This window comes from Bos indicus, chromosome 29 (genome assembly GCF_029378745.1).
Source record: "Bos indicus isolate NIAB-ARS_2022 breed Sahiwal x Tharparkar chromosome 29, NIAB-ARS_B.indTharparkar_mat_pri_1.0, whole genome shotgun sequence".
Classification (NCBI taxonomy): domain Eukaryota; kingdom Metazoa; phylum Chordata; class Mammalia; order Artiodactyla; family Bovidae; genus Bos; species Bos indicus.
Window position 1 is genome coordinate 335483 of NC_091788.1, and position 15562 is coordinate 351044.

Sequence of the window (15562 nt, forward strand, 5' to 3'; positions counted from 1 at the left end):
CCTAACCAGGAAATCTTGACAAGACAACCGTCCAACCCCACCCACAGTGAGGAACTTCCACAATAAAGAGGAACCACAAACTGCCAGAATACTGAAAGGCCACCCCAAACACAGCAATCTAAACAAGATGAAAAAGCAGAGAAATACTCAGCAAATAAAGTAATATGATAAATGCCCATGGAACCAAACAAAAGAGGAGGAGATAGGGAGGCTACCTGAAAAAGAATTAAGAATAGTGATAGTAAAAATGATCCAAAATCTTGAAAACATAATGGAGTTACAAATAAATAGCCTGGAGAAAAGGATTGAGACAATGCAAGACATGTTTAACAAGGACCTAGAAGAAATAAAAAAGAGTCAATCAATAATGAATAATGCAATAAATGAGATCAAAAACACTCTGGAGGGAAGCAACAGTCGAATAGCAGAGGCAGAAGATAGGATAAGTGAGGTAGAACATAGAATGGTAGAAATAAATGAAGCAGAGAGGAAAAAAGAAAAAAGAATTAAAAGAAATGAGGACAACCTCAGAGACCTCTGGGACAATGCTAAACGCACCAACATTCGAGTCAGAGGAGTCCCAGAAGAAGAAAACAAAAAGAAAGGCCATTAGAAAATACTTGAGGTGATAATAGTTGAAAACTTCCCTAAAACGGGGAGGAAAATAGTCATCCAAGTCCAAGAAACCCAGAGAGTCCTAAACAGGATAAACCCAAGGCAAAATACCCCAAAACACATATTAATCAAATTAACAAAGATCAAACACAAAGAACAAATATTAAAAGCAGCAAGGGAAAAACAACAATTAACACACAAGGGGATTCCCATAAGGATAACAGCTGATCTTTCGATAGAAACTCTTCAGGCCAGAAGGGAATGGCAGGACATACTTAAAGTGATGAAAGAGAAAAACCTACAACCCAGATTACTGTGCCCAGCAAGGAGCTCATTCAAATATAAAGGAGAAATCAAAAGCTTTACAGATAAGCAAAAGCTGAGAGAATTCAGCACCACCAAACCAGTTCTTCAACAAATGCTAAAGGATCTTCTCTAGACAAGAAACACAAAAATGGTGTATAAACTCGAACCCAAAATAACAAAGTAAATGGCAACAGGATCATACTTATCAATAATTAACTTAAATGTAAGTGGGTTGAATGCCCCAACCAAAAGACAAAGACTGGCTAAATGGATACAAAAACTAGACCCCTATATATATTGTATACAAAAGACCACTTCAAAACAGGGGACACATACAGACTGAAAGTGAAGGGCTGGAAAAAGTTATTTGAAGCAAATGGAGACCAAAAGAAAGGAGGAGTATCAATACTCATATCAGAAAAAATAGACTTTAAAATAAAGGCTGTGAAAAAGAGACAAAGAAGGAAACTACATAATGACCAATGGATCAATCCAAGAAGAAGATATAACATTTATAAATATATATGCACCAACATAGGAGCACCACAATATATAAGGCAAATGCTAACAAGTATGAAAGGGGAAATTAAAAATAACACAATAATAGTGGGAGACTTTAATACCCCATTTACACCTATGGAGAGATCAACTAAACAAAATTAACAAGGAAACACAAACTTTAAATGATACAAGGGACCAGTTAGACCTAAATGATATCTATAGGACATTTCACCTCAAAACAATGAATTTCACCTTTTTCTCAAGTGCACATGGAATCTTCTCCAGGATAGATTGCATCCTGGGTCATAAATCTAGCCTTGGTAAATTCAAAAAAATTGAAATCATTCCAAACCTCTTTTCTGACCACAATGCAGTAAGATTAGATGTCAATTACAGGAGAGAAACTATTAAAAATTCCAATATATGTAGGCTGAACAACACGCTTCTGAATAACCAACAAATCACAGAAGAAATCAAAAAAGAAATCAAAATATGCATAGAAATGAAGGAAAATGAAAACAAAACAACCCAAAACCTAGGAACATTGTAAAACCACTGTTAAGGGCAAGGCTCATAACAATACAGGCTTACTTCAAGAAACAAGAAAAAAGTCAAATAAACAACCTAAATCTACACCAAAAGCAACTAGAAAAGGAAGAAATGAAGAACCCCAGGGTTAGTAGAAGGAAAGAAAGCTTAAAAATTAGGGCAGATATAAATGCAAAAGAAACAAAAGAGACCATAATAAACAAAGCTAAAAGCTGTTTATTTGAGAAGATAAATAAAATTGACAAACCATTAGCCAGACTCATCAAGAAACAAAGGGAGAAAAATCCAATCAACAAACTTAGAAATGAAAATGGAGAAATCACAACAGACAGAACAGAAATACAAAGGATCATAAGAGACTACTATCAGCAATTATATGCCAATAAAATGGACAACTTGGAAGAAATGGACAAATTCTTAGAAAAGTATAACTTTCAAAAACTGAACCAGGAAGAAATAGAAAAGCTTAACAGACCCATCACAAGCATGGAAACAGAAACTATAATCAGAAATCTTCCAGCAAGCCAAAGCACAGGTCCAGACGGCTTCACAGCTGAATTCTACCAAAAATTTAGAGAAGAGCTAACATCTATCCTACTGAAACTCTTACAGAAAATTGCAGAGGAAAGTAAACTTCCAAACTCATTCTATGAGGCCACCATCACCCTAATACTAAAACCAGACAAAGATGCCACAAAAAAAGAAAACTACAGGCCAATATCACTGATGAACATAGATGTAAGAATCATTAACAAAATTCTAGCAAACAGAATCCAACAACATATTAAAAAGATCATAATCATGACAAGTGGGCTTTATCCCAGGGATGCAAGGATTTTTCAATATCCGCAAATCAATCAATGAAATACACCACATTAACAAATTGAAAGATAAAAACCATATGAGTATCTCAATAGATGCGGAGAAAGCCTTTGAAAAAATTCAACATCCATTTATGGTAAAAATTTTCCAGAAAGCAGGAACAGAAGGAACATACCTCAACATAATAAAAGCTTTGTATGACAAACTCACAGCAAACATTATCCTCAGTGGTGTAAAATTGAAAGCATTTCCCCTCAAATCAGGAAAGATACAAGGGTACTCACTCTCACCCCTCTCACCACAAGGGTGCCCACTCTATTCAACACAGTTTTGGAAGTTTTGGCCACAACAATCAGAGCAGAAAAAGAAATAAAAGGAATCCAGATTGGAAAAGAAGAAGTAAAACTTTCACTGTTTGCAGATGACATGATCTTCTACATAGAAAACCCCAAAAACTACACCAGAAAATTACTAAAGCTAATCAATGAATAAATTAAAGTTGCAGGATATAAAATTAACACAGAGAAATCCTTTGCATTCCTATACACGAACAATGAGAAAAAAGAAAGAAAAATTAAGGAAACAATTCCATTCACCATTGCAACGTAAAGAATAAAATACTTAGAATATGCCTACCTAAAGAAATAAAAGCCATATATATATATATATATATATATATATATATATATATATATAAAACACTGTTGAAAGAAATCAAAGAGGACACAAATAGATGGAGAAATATACCATGTTCATGGATTGGAAAAATCAATATTGTGAAAATGAGTATACTACCCAAAGCAATCTATAGATTCAGTGTAATCGCTATCAAGCTACAGACAGTATTTTTCAGAGAACTAGAACAAATATCACAATTTGTATGAAAATACAAAAAAAACTTTGAATAGCCAAAGCAATCATGTGAAAGAAGAATGGAACTGGAGGCATCAACCTGCCTGACTTCAGACTATACTATAAAGCTACAGTCATCAAGGCAGTATGGTACTGGCAAAAAGACAGAAATATAGATCAATGGAACAAAATAGAAAGCCCAGAGATAAATCCGTGCACCTATGGACACCTTATCGATGACAAAGGAGGCAAGAATATACAATGGACAAAAGACAGTCTCTTTAACAAGTGGTGCTGGGAAAACCGGTCAACCACTTGTAAAAGAATGAAAGAAGAACACTTTCTAACACCATATACAAAAATAAACTCAAAACGGATCACAGATCTAAACATAAGACCAGAAACTATAAAACTCCTAGAGGAAAACATAGGTAAAACACTTTCCTACATAAAGCACAGCAGGGTCCTCTGTGACCCACCTCCCAGAGTAATGGAAATAAAAGCAAAAATAAACAAATGGGACCTAATTAAACTTAAAGGCTTTTGCACAATGAAGGAAACTATAAAGATGGTGAAGAGAGAGCCTTCAGAATGGGAGAAAATAATAGCAAATGAAGCAACTGACAAAGAATGAATCTCAAAAATATACAAGCAGCTCCTGCACCTCATTCCAGAAAAAATAATGACCCAACCAAAAAATGGGCCAAAGAACTAAACAGACATTTTTCCAAAGAAGACATACAGATGGCTAACAAACACATGAAAAGATGCTCAACATTACTCATTATCAGGAAAATGCAAATCAAAACCACCATGAGGTACCATCTCACGCCGGTCAGAATGGCTGCTATCCAAAAGTCAACAAACAATAAATGCTGGAGAGAGTGTGGAGAAAAGGGAACCCTCTTACATTGTTGGTGGGAATGAAAACTAGTACAGCCACTATGGAGAACAGTGTGGAGATTCCTTAAAAAACTGGAAATAGAACTGCCATACGACCCAGCAATCCCACTGCTGGGCATACACACTGAGGAAACCAGAATTGGAAGAGACACGTGTGCCCCAATGTTCATCGCAGCACTGTTTATAATAGCCAGGACATGGAAGCAACCTAGATATCCATCAGCAGACGAATGGATAAGAAAGCAGTGGTACATATACACAATGGAATATTACACAGCCATTAAAAAGAATATGTTTAAATCAGTTCTAATGAGGTGGATGAAACTGGAGCCTATTATACAGAGTGAAAGAAAACTACCAATACAATATACTAATGCATATATATGGAATTTAGAAAGATGGTAATGATAACCCTATATGCAAGAAAGCAAAAGAGACACAGATATAAAGAACAGTATTTTGGACTCTATGGGAGAAGGCAAGGGCAGGATGACTTGAGAGAATAGCATTAAAACATGTCTATTATCATATGTGAAACAGATCGCCAGTCCAGGTTCGATGCATGAGACAGGGTGCTCAGGGCTGGTGCACTGGGATGACCCAAAGGGATGGATGGGGAGGGAGGTGGGAGGAGAGTTCAGGATGGGGAACACATGTACATCCATGGCTGATCATGTCCATGTATGGCAAAACCACTATAATATTGTAAAGTAACAAGCCTCCAATTAAAATTAAAAATAAATAAATAAAAATAACGTGGAATGTACATGTTGCTAGAGATATTTTTAAAAGAAAAAATATCTTCCACAGATAATTTTAAAAACTCTGGCGGGAGTTTTTCTTTCCTTATGATTTAATAATAACAAATAGTCTATATAAATGGCAACCCACTCCAGTGTTCTTGCCTGGAGAATCCCAGGGAGGGGGGAGCCTGGTGGGCTGCCGTCTATGGGGTCGCACAGAGTCAGACACAACTGAAGTGACTTAGCAGCAGCAGCAGCAGTCTATATAAGAAAAAAGCATAAATCATGATTTCATTCACTTAATGTATGTAATTACCCATTATCTGCTGACATTCAGAAAAAAGAAATCAGAATCTCTCCAGAGGAAAAAATATACTTCTACATTTCTTCCTTCAGACTGTTGCAGCTGAAAATTTTCTCATTTAATGAAGAGAGATTAAGAATCTCATTTATAAAATTATAAATTATAATTTTAGTAAAAAGAATAGATAAAATGCTTATGTATTTCCTCTTTATTTTCAGAAAGATCTAAAACACCCACCAGGGTTATAGCAAACAGTAAGATAAATTAAATAAGTACATTAAGTATTTAGCGTCAGACACGACTGAGCGACTGAACTGACGAAGTTAGAAACCACAAGAAACAGAAGGGCCAGAAATTCTTAATTCATAATACATAATTCATAATCTGAGCGCCTAAAACAGGGCTCATCTTGAATTATCTCTAAACGAAAGTTATGCTAGGTTAAATAGAAGACATTGCTTCATTAATTTCAAAGTGAGAATTTTTTTAAAAAGAGAAATCACTTCAAATTCAAATGAACTTCCAGAGGGAACTATATTCAATACGCACACACACACACACACACACACACAAGTATAAACAAATCACATTGCTGTACACCTGAAACTTACACAGTATTTTAAACTGACTACACTTCAATTCAACAACAACAAAAAAGAACCACCACCAACCTTGAAAACAACCACCACAAATAATAAGGAACACATTTTTTTTTAGTTCTTCATAAAAATCAGCTATATGTCATTCAAAAGAGTATGAGCATTGTTTTTATTTTTACAACCTCACTTGCTCTTCTTAAGTTGAATTTGAAATAATTTCTCACATATTTATAATATAGAGTTCCTGGTCTGACTGACCCCACTATTTCTGTTGTGTTTGTGTAATATCTGTCTCATCTTCACCCTCATTCTATCTTATATTTATCTTGTCCTTCTTAAAGGAATTCTTCCCCTTCATCCTCCTCCCCATTTTCATATTCATATAGTTGTTTTTCCTCAGTGCTTTGTAATTCTTTTCTTTCATAATGGCATACTTAGTATGCCAATATTTATAAATCTGAATCATGCACATGTATGGCTGTTATTATCACACCATTTCATATCGTGACTTTGAGGGCTTCTATTTCTGTCGTTTAACTTATATGCAGAGTACATCATGAGAAACGCTGGACTGGAAGAAACTCAAGCTGGAATCAAGATTGCCGGGAGAAATAACAATAACCTCAGATATGCAGATGACACCACCCTTATGGCAGAAAGTGAAGAGGAACTAAAAAGCCTCTCAATGAAAGTGAAAGAGGAGAGTGAAAAAGTTGGCTTAAAGCTTAACATTCATAAAATGAAGATCATGGCATCCGGTCCCATCACTTCATGGGAAATAGATGGGGAAACAGTGGAAACAGTGTCAGACTTTATTTTTTGGTCTCCAAAATCACTGCAGATGGTGACTGCAGCCATGAAATTAAAAGACGCTTACTCCTTGGAAGGAAAGTTATGACCAAACTAGGTAGCATATTCAAAAGCAGAGACATTACTTTGCTAACAAAGGTTCATCTAGTCAAGGCTATGGTTTTTCCTGTGGTCATGTATGGATGTGAGAGTTGGACTGTGAAGAAGGCTGAGAGCCGAAGAATTGATGCTTTTGAACTGTGGTGTTGGAGAAGACACTTGAGAGTCCCTTGGACTGCAAGGAGATCCAACCAATCCATTCTGAAAGAGATCAGCCCTGGGATTTCTTTGGAAGGACTGATGCTAAAGCTGAAACTCCAGTACTTTGGCCACCTCATGCGAAGAGTTGACTCATTGGAAAAGACTCTGATGCTGGGAGGGATTGGGGGCAGAAGGAGAAGGGGACAACAGAGGATGAGATGGCTGGATGGCATCACTGACTCAATGGAAGTAAGTCTGGGTGAACTCCGGGAGTTGGTGATGGACAGGGAGGGCTGGCGTGCTGCGATTCATGGGGTTGCAAAGAGTCAGACATGACTGAGCGCCTGAACTGAACTGAACTGATTTCTGTGGTGGGATACTTTTTGTCACCATAAGGTTCAGGGGACTGGTATGTGAACAAATACAGTGAAAGAAGAGTTACAAACAGAACAAACTTACCTTTGTACGACCAAGGCCTGCTATAGACTTGAGAAGTTTTGAAACAGGCTCAGGCGATGGGAAGGCAGGATGACAGATGCCCTCAAACCAGGGTGATGGTTTGGGAAATGTTTCAACCACATCTTCAACGTTACTATCAGAATTATTGTCCTGAGAGAAAGTTGTACTCTCTGGTCTCAAAATGCCACATTTTGCTTCTACTACAGTGAAAACAGGAGAGAGTACATGAGAACATGTGTCATTTCAAATCAAGAAATAACACCAGGAGGACAGTCTTCAAATAACTTACTGTTTCTCTTGGATTGCTGAGAAGCCTTCATTAGCTTCATTAACTTTGATTTCAGGACATGCTAGAGAAGAAAATAAGAGCTTGAAGAATATAACAAGTATCAACCTGAATAAAAGCATTGTAACATCTCCCATTCCTCTATGATCTAACACAAAGAGCACAGGCTCTGAAGTCATTCAGATGTGGATTCAAATCCCAGTTCTGTCACTGACTGACCTGCTCATGGGGAAAGGATTATGACAGATGACATCAGAAGCCCCAGATCTTCCTCTCCTTACCCCTAATTGACTGATATACAAATACTAGGACACCGACTAGATTAATTTCTCTACCAAAATGTTCAAGAGTAATAATTTATCCCCAGTAGTTTAGAGCACTGTTGAAAAACTAAGACATTTAAATTAATTGTGATATTTTGAAATTTGCTTCCATGATTAATATATACATGGCTTATCACTTGTAAAGGGAAATATGAAAGTTTAGGTTTTAATAGAACCTTATTTAGATGGACTAGAACTGCAAACATGATAAGCTACTTCTGTTTTTCAAACATCTAGAGACCAATGAAACAGGGAAAACACGAGGTTAAACCCATAGGGCAATGATCATGAATGAAAGCCAAATTCTAAATAGAAAGCCATAAGCAAACATGTTCACAATAGAGACAGAGAGAGATGGACTTAAAGAACAGACACTGAAGAAATGTGTTCTGCAAGGAAAAATTAGGTTAATAGTAGATATTTGATATTTGGCAAAAATAATACAATTATGTAAAGTTTTAAAATAAAATAAAATTTAAAAAAAAATTTTAAGGTAGAAGAGGAAGAAAGGAAAAAGTGAAACATTCCTAATCAAGAATAAACTTTATGGAAATAAAAAGTGTAATAAGGTATGTGGAGAAACACATATATTTAGACTTTATATACAATAGATCAGTAACATATCAGTATTCTTAAGGATATATTATGAGCAAAGCCTCCGTTTCATGTGATTTTATTAATATATTTTTATGCATCTACACTGTTCTTGAAATTTTATGAAAATATCAACATTAGTTCAGCTCAGTTCAGTTGCTCACTTGTGTGTGACTCTCTGTGATCCCATGGACTGCAACAACCAGGCTTCCCTGTTCATCACCAATTCCCAGAGGTTTTACAAACTCTTGTCCATTGAGTCAGGGATGCCATCGAACCATCTCATCCTCTGTCATCCCCTTCTCCTCCAGCCTTCAAACTTTCCCAGAACTTGTATTTTCCAATGAGTTGGTTCTTTGCATCAGATGACCAAATTATTGGAGTTTCAGCTTCAGCATCTGTCCTTTCAATGAATATTCAGGACTGATTTCCTTTAGAATGGACTAATTGGATCTCCTTACAATCCAAGGGACTCTGAAGAGTCTTCTCCAATACCACAGTTCAAAAGAAGCAATTATTCAGCGCTCAGCCTGCTTTATAGTCCAACTCTCACATGCATACATGACTACTATAAATACCATAGCTTAGACTAGACAGAACTATGCTGGCAAAGTAATGTCCCTGCTTTTCAATCTTCTGTCTAGGTTGGGCATAGCTTTTCATCCAAGGAGCAAGCGTCTTTTAATTTCATGGCTGCAGTCACCATCTGCAGTGATTTTGAAGCCCCCAAAAAGAAGTCTGTCATAGTTTCCATTGTTTCCCCATCTACGTGCTATGAAGTGATGGGACCAGATGCCATGATCTTAATTTTCTGAATGTTTTGTTGTAAGTCAACTTTTTCACTCTCCTCTTTCACTTTCATCAAGAGGTTCTTTAGTTCTTCAATTTCTGCCATCATGGTGGTGTCATCTGCGTATCTGAGGTTATTGATATTTCTTCTGCATATCTTGATTCCAGCTTGTGCTTCATCCAGCCTGGCATTTCGCATGATGTATTCTGCATATAAGTTAAATAAGCAGGGTGACAATTTATATCCTTGATGTACTCCTTTTCTGATTTGGAACCAGTCAATTGTTCCATATTCATTTCTAACTGTTGTTTCTTTTCCTGTATACAGATTTCTCCAGAGGAAGGTCAGATGGTCTGGTATTCCCATCCCTGGTTCCTCTGCCTTTTCTAAATCCAGCTTGAACATCTGAAGTTCATGGCTCACATACTCTTGAAGCCTGGCTTGGAAAATTTTGAGCATTACTTTGCTAGCATGTGAGATGTGTGCCATTATGTGTTAGTTTGAACATTCTTTGGCATTGCCTTTCTTTGGGATTGGAAGGAAAACTGACCTTTTTCAGTCCTGTGGCCACTGATGAGTTTTACAGATTTGCTGGCATATTGAGTGCAACACTTTCACAGCATCATATTTGAGGATTCGAAATAGCTCAACTGCAAGTCCGTCACCTCCACTAGCTTTCTTCATAGTGATGCTTTTTAAGGCCTACTTGACTTCACATTACAGGATGTTTGGCTCTAGGTGAGTGATCACACCATCCTGGTTATCTGGGTCATAAAGATCTTTTTTGTAGAGTTCTGTGTATTCTTGCCACCTCATCTTAATATCTTCTGCTTCTCTTAGGTCCATACCATTTCGTCCTTTATGGTGTCCATCTTTGCATGAAATGTTCCCATGGTATCTCTAATTGTCTTCAAGAGATCTCTAGCCTTTCCCACTCTATTGTTTCCTCTATTTCTTTGCATTCATCACTGAGAACAGCTTTCTTATCTCTCTTTGCTATTCTTTGGAACTCTGCATTCAAATGGGTATATCTTTCCATTTCTCCTTTGCCTTTTGTTTATCTTCTTTCATCAGCTATTTGGAAGGCCTCTTCAGACAACCATTTCGCCTTTTTGCTTTTCTTTTTCTTGGGGATGGTCTTGATAACTGCCTCTTGTACAATGTCATGAATCTCCATCCATAGTTCTTCAGGCACTCTGTTTATCAGATCTAATCCCTTGAATCTATTTGTCATCTCCACTGTCTAATCATAAGAGTAAATACTACATGAAACTAATTTCAGAGCAGGAAAAATAATTTCACAACAGAACACTTTACCTGGTTTTAAAATCTAAGACTTCATAGTTTGATGTAGGCCCTAAATCAACGCCAGGTTTGTTGGGAAACCTTTAAAGCAAAAACATACAATAAAAATCAGCGGGCTCATGTCCTTGAACAAAAGAAAAAAAAGTGAAATTTTGTCTATGTATTAAATGAACTTTCTTGACATGAATAAAATTTGGCCTGTTTTAAAACAGCATTTTTTTTTTTAATTTTTTTAAAGATTTCTTGATGTGGACCACTTTTAAAGTCTTTACTGAATTAGTTCCAATGCTGCTTCTATTTTATGTTTTGGCTGTCTGACCCTGGGTCATGTGAGATCTTAGCTTCTCTGACCGAGTATCAAACCCACACTGCCTACATTGGAAGATGTCTTACTAACCATCTTAACCACTGCACCCCCAGGGAAGTCTCCAAAAAAGTTTTTCGTTACCTATTTTTGCATCCATCTCTCCCAACCTATGAAATATCTAGTTAACACTCATTCTTAGTTTCCATAACAGAGAGTGACAGCCAATGTATTGGCAGAGCCTAAAAATAAATTGTTTTCACTAAAAGTTCTAATAGCTGAAGTGAAAATCCAATTGATGGATTGAAATAATTCTTGTTTGCCCAAACCAGAATAAACCTAATGACTTAAAGTGGAAGAATAGGCTTTTCCTTCTCCATTGTCTGTTCAAGGTTCAGAGATGAATCTGAGTCCGTCCAAAATGGCAGTCTTGGTCCGTCAGCAGGGATACCACTTACTGAGATGGTACCACTTCTCTCCTTTACTCTAAGGGAGTACCGGAGTTTCCCCACAATGTCGAAACTTAAAATGTACACAAGTCAAAGAACTAATTTATATCTTTAACTTATATGCTACATAGGTACTTCTCAGTCTCTGCTGAGGGCCATGGGAGTGGACACGGGAGCCAAGAAGGCCAATTGTCAAATCACAGATCAGCTCATTTTAACCAGGATCAATTCACTAACCTCCTGAAACCACAGTTGCCTAATTAAGTAAAAGTAGGACACAGCTACTTTACAAAGCTGCTGTGATGACTCTATGAGGTCACAAATGTTAAGCACGTAATGCAGTGTCTAACCCAGAGTAGAACACTCAACAACCATTAGTTTCTCTTCTCCATGTTCCCTTAGTTAAACATATAATTTAAAACATCCATAAAATCCTACCTCCTTGAAGAGTCCCCTTCAGAACTCTCATCCACTATTAAAGAAAAAAGCAAGATACATTTAAATCAATGGAAGAAAAATACAGACTATTAAAACCTCAATACTGAGGCTTTGTTTAAAAGTATTCCTTTCAAACCACAACTGGAGGCCACACTAGAGGAAGGGAACAGTGGTTTTACTATACTCATAGGCCACTAATGCCTAAGAACCACTCCTCCCCTTTATAGTTATCAAATGCAAAACAAAACAACAAAGAAAAGAACTGCTGCTTACAATGACCATAATCCTAACCAAACTCCAGGAGACTGACAGAAAATGATACTATACCATTAATGCAATCAGTACTATAAGCTGACAATAGCATGCACAGTATTAACAGCACAGTATTTCTGGATTTCTATTGCCTGGAGCACTGAACAGAGACTATAGGTGTCTTGCTGGGACATGACAACTTCTCTGGCTCTTCAGTTCACAGTGAAAATGCCCTATCACAGGGAAGCTTGGTCAAAGGCACTGAACCTCAGAGCAAGGTAAAACATTGGAAGCAAAAGTCTTCTCTTCCTGGCCCTCTTTCCAAAGGCAAGAGAAGTATGAGAGATGTAGTGATTCCAGGCTTAGAAAGGATAATCTCTTGAAAGGCAGATGGGGGAGGGCAAATGGGTAAAGGGGCTCAGTTCAATGCTGAGAATGGGGACTAGACTTGTAGTGGTGAGCATGAAGTAGGGTACACAGAAGCTGAACTTTTTTAAAAACTTCCATAAAAAGTTCAGCTTCTGTGTGTGTGCGTGTGTGTATATATATATAACTTTTTTTAAAAGTTCAGCTTCTGTGTGTGTGTGTGTTCACACACAGGGAACTTTTTTAAAAGTTCAGCTTCTGTATATTTGTATATATTCTAGCATGTTTAAAAAGAATCTCTTGAGACTATCTCCTTCCATTGCTCAAGAGTATCTGGACCACACAGATTAGGATGGTCCAAAGAGCGCTGTGTACTAGTGAGGGATATCATTATATCAGTCCTTCCCATTATATGGCAAATGTTTATAGAAATCATGCTTTTTCAGCTTGGAAGGCATACATCATCACATCCTAAGCTGATGAACAAGGGGAGGGAGGGAAGAATGGAGGGAGCCACGGACTCTGGTGCTGTTGAACAACATTTCCCAGGGGTCATCATGATCTGATGCTGGAGGGATGACTCACATGCAGTGACTCCACAGGGAGAGTAGTACTGCAAGCTTGAGCAAGGAGAGCAGGGGCAGTGATTTTTAAATGTTTTCATCCTGTGACATCAGAACAATGCTTAGTACATAGAAGACACTTGAAATTTATCTGTTTAGTGAACAAATGAACAAATAAATAAGCATGTTTTCTTTGAAATTTTTCTTTAAAAAAATACAGAAATTAACCAGAGAAAAACTCTATTCTGAGCGTATTGAAGACCAAGACACTGTCATCTCTGTATCTCTTCTGACTTGTGTAATGAGCCAACCTATAGTTCTTTGACAGATGTTTTTGTTGTTCAGTCACCAAATCGTGGCTGACTCTTGTGATCCCATGGACTACAGCTCACCAGGCCCTTCTGTCCATGGGATTTCCCAGGCAAAAGTACTGGAGTGGGTTGCCATTTTCTTCTCCAGGGGATATTTCCGACACAGGGATCAAGCCATATCTCCTGCATTGGTGGGTGGATTCTTTATTACTGAGCCACCTAGGAAGCCTCCTTTGATTAGATAGAGGTCTACTCAGTTAAAGGTATCCTTGGATACCCTGTACAATGTGATAGATGCCACATCCAGTGGACCTAATGCTGTTTTTTGTTAATGCAAATATTTTTGTGCTTTTATTAGAACCTGCAGAGTCCCAGGTTGTTCTATTTGAATATCTATTATGATAATCTTTTAACTGATGGCAAGAGAACATCATGTTCTTACAAAATTATACTCTCATGACAATTGTCCAACACACAAAAGAAAATATATGATCCAAATGAAGTCAACCTATCTCACTCTCTCTGAATCTGTAAGGAATGAAGTTGGTAATCTAGACCTGCTTGGTACAATAGGCAAAATAACTGGTTCTCAACTAGGCATTGCTTTTCTGTCTTCTGTACAATTGGTAGGAATCTTTCAGAAATAATCCCTCACTACTATGCTGCACACTGGCTCAGCTTTGCAGTTATTGTTTATCATTTCTTATCCTACCAGGAAGGGATTATTCAAGTTCTCAGTTTTAATTATGGTAACTATTTTAGTAAGACTAATCACTACACAGTAACTACTAACTATTCATTCACTAAATGCAAACCATTTCTAAAAATGAAAGTTCACTTTCATAAGACGTCCAGTCTGCTGTACTATGACTATAGATGAAATATACATCATACTCACTTAAAATTTTTTATGATTTACACAAAAATCTAATATAGGACTTTAGGGGCCATATTAAAGAGATGTATTTCTTCTCAAACAATACTGTTTTTCATGTTAAATCACCTACAATTAACTTCTTAAAAAATTCTGAATACTAGAGTATAAAGAAACTAATTTTGAAAAAAATAAAATATACATGCAATTTGCACTTATTTTTTAATAGTTCCTTCATTATTGAAACTTCCTCATTCCTACTTTATCTATGGTAGAATCACCAAGAGTAATTTGGTATCAGATGATGTACCTGGGTTGGTTTTTTCCAGGAGAAGTTTTAGATCTCTTTTCTTTATATTCAGAAATCAGTTGGCGAAAGCTATGTATTAAAAATGCGATAAATAATATTTTAACACTGATATGAAAAACAACTACCAAATTCTTAGATCATTTCAGACAATGTCAGAGATAATACCAAAACTTCAATTGTCACATACATGTCAAGTTTCTAAGTTCTATAAACTTTTATTTAGCATGTAGTAAAGGAGAAAGTAAAGGTATATTTTTGCCCTGCTTATTTAACTTATATGCAGAGTGCATTATGAGAAACACTGGGCTAGATGAAGCACAAGCTGGAAACAAGACTGCCAGGAGAAATATCAATAACCTCAGATATGCAGATGACACCACCCTTATGGCAGAAAGTGAAGAAGAACTAAAAAGCCTCTTGATGAAAGTGAAAGAAGAGAGTGAAAAAGTTGGCCTAAAGCTCAACATTCAGAAAACTAAGATCATGGCATCCGGTCCCATCACTTCATGGCAAAAAATGGGGAAACAGTGACTGATTTTGTGTTTTGGGGCTCCAAAACTACTGCAGATGGTGACTGCAGCCAAGAAATTAAAAGACGTTTACTCCTTGGAAAGAAAATTAGACCAACTTAGCATATTCAAAAGCAGAGACATTACTTTCTCAACATAGGTCCGTCTAGTCAAGGTTATGGTTT

General features: G+C 36.9%; 1 long non-coding RNA gene across 3 annotated transcripts in view; it reads right to left on the reverse strand.

Annotated features, from left to right (window-relative positions):
- LOC109558298 (uncharacterized) overlaps window positions 1-14655 on the reverse strand; it is a 76977-nt gene extending 62322 nt beyond the window's left edge. For all 3 annotated transcript variants that reach the window (XR_011565000.1, XR_011565001.1, XR_011564999.1), the window contains exons 1-5: window positions 13396-14655; window positions 12193-12226; window positions 11014-11082; window positions 7993-8053; window positions 7704-7903 (exon numbers count right to left, since the gene is read on the reverse strand). This is a non-coding gene — a long non-coding RNA (uncharacterized lncRNA). The remainder of the gene's footprint in view (window positions 1-7703; window positions 7904-7992; window positions 8054-11013; window positions 11083-12192; window positions 12227-13395) is intronic.
- Between the last annotated feature and the right edge of the window lie 907 nt (window positions 14656-15562).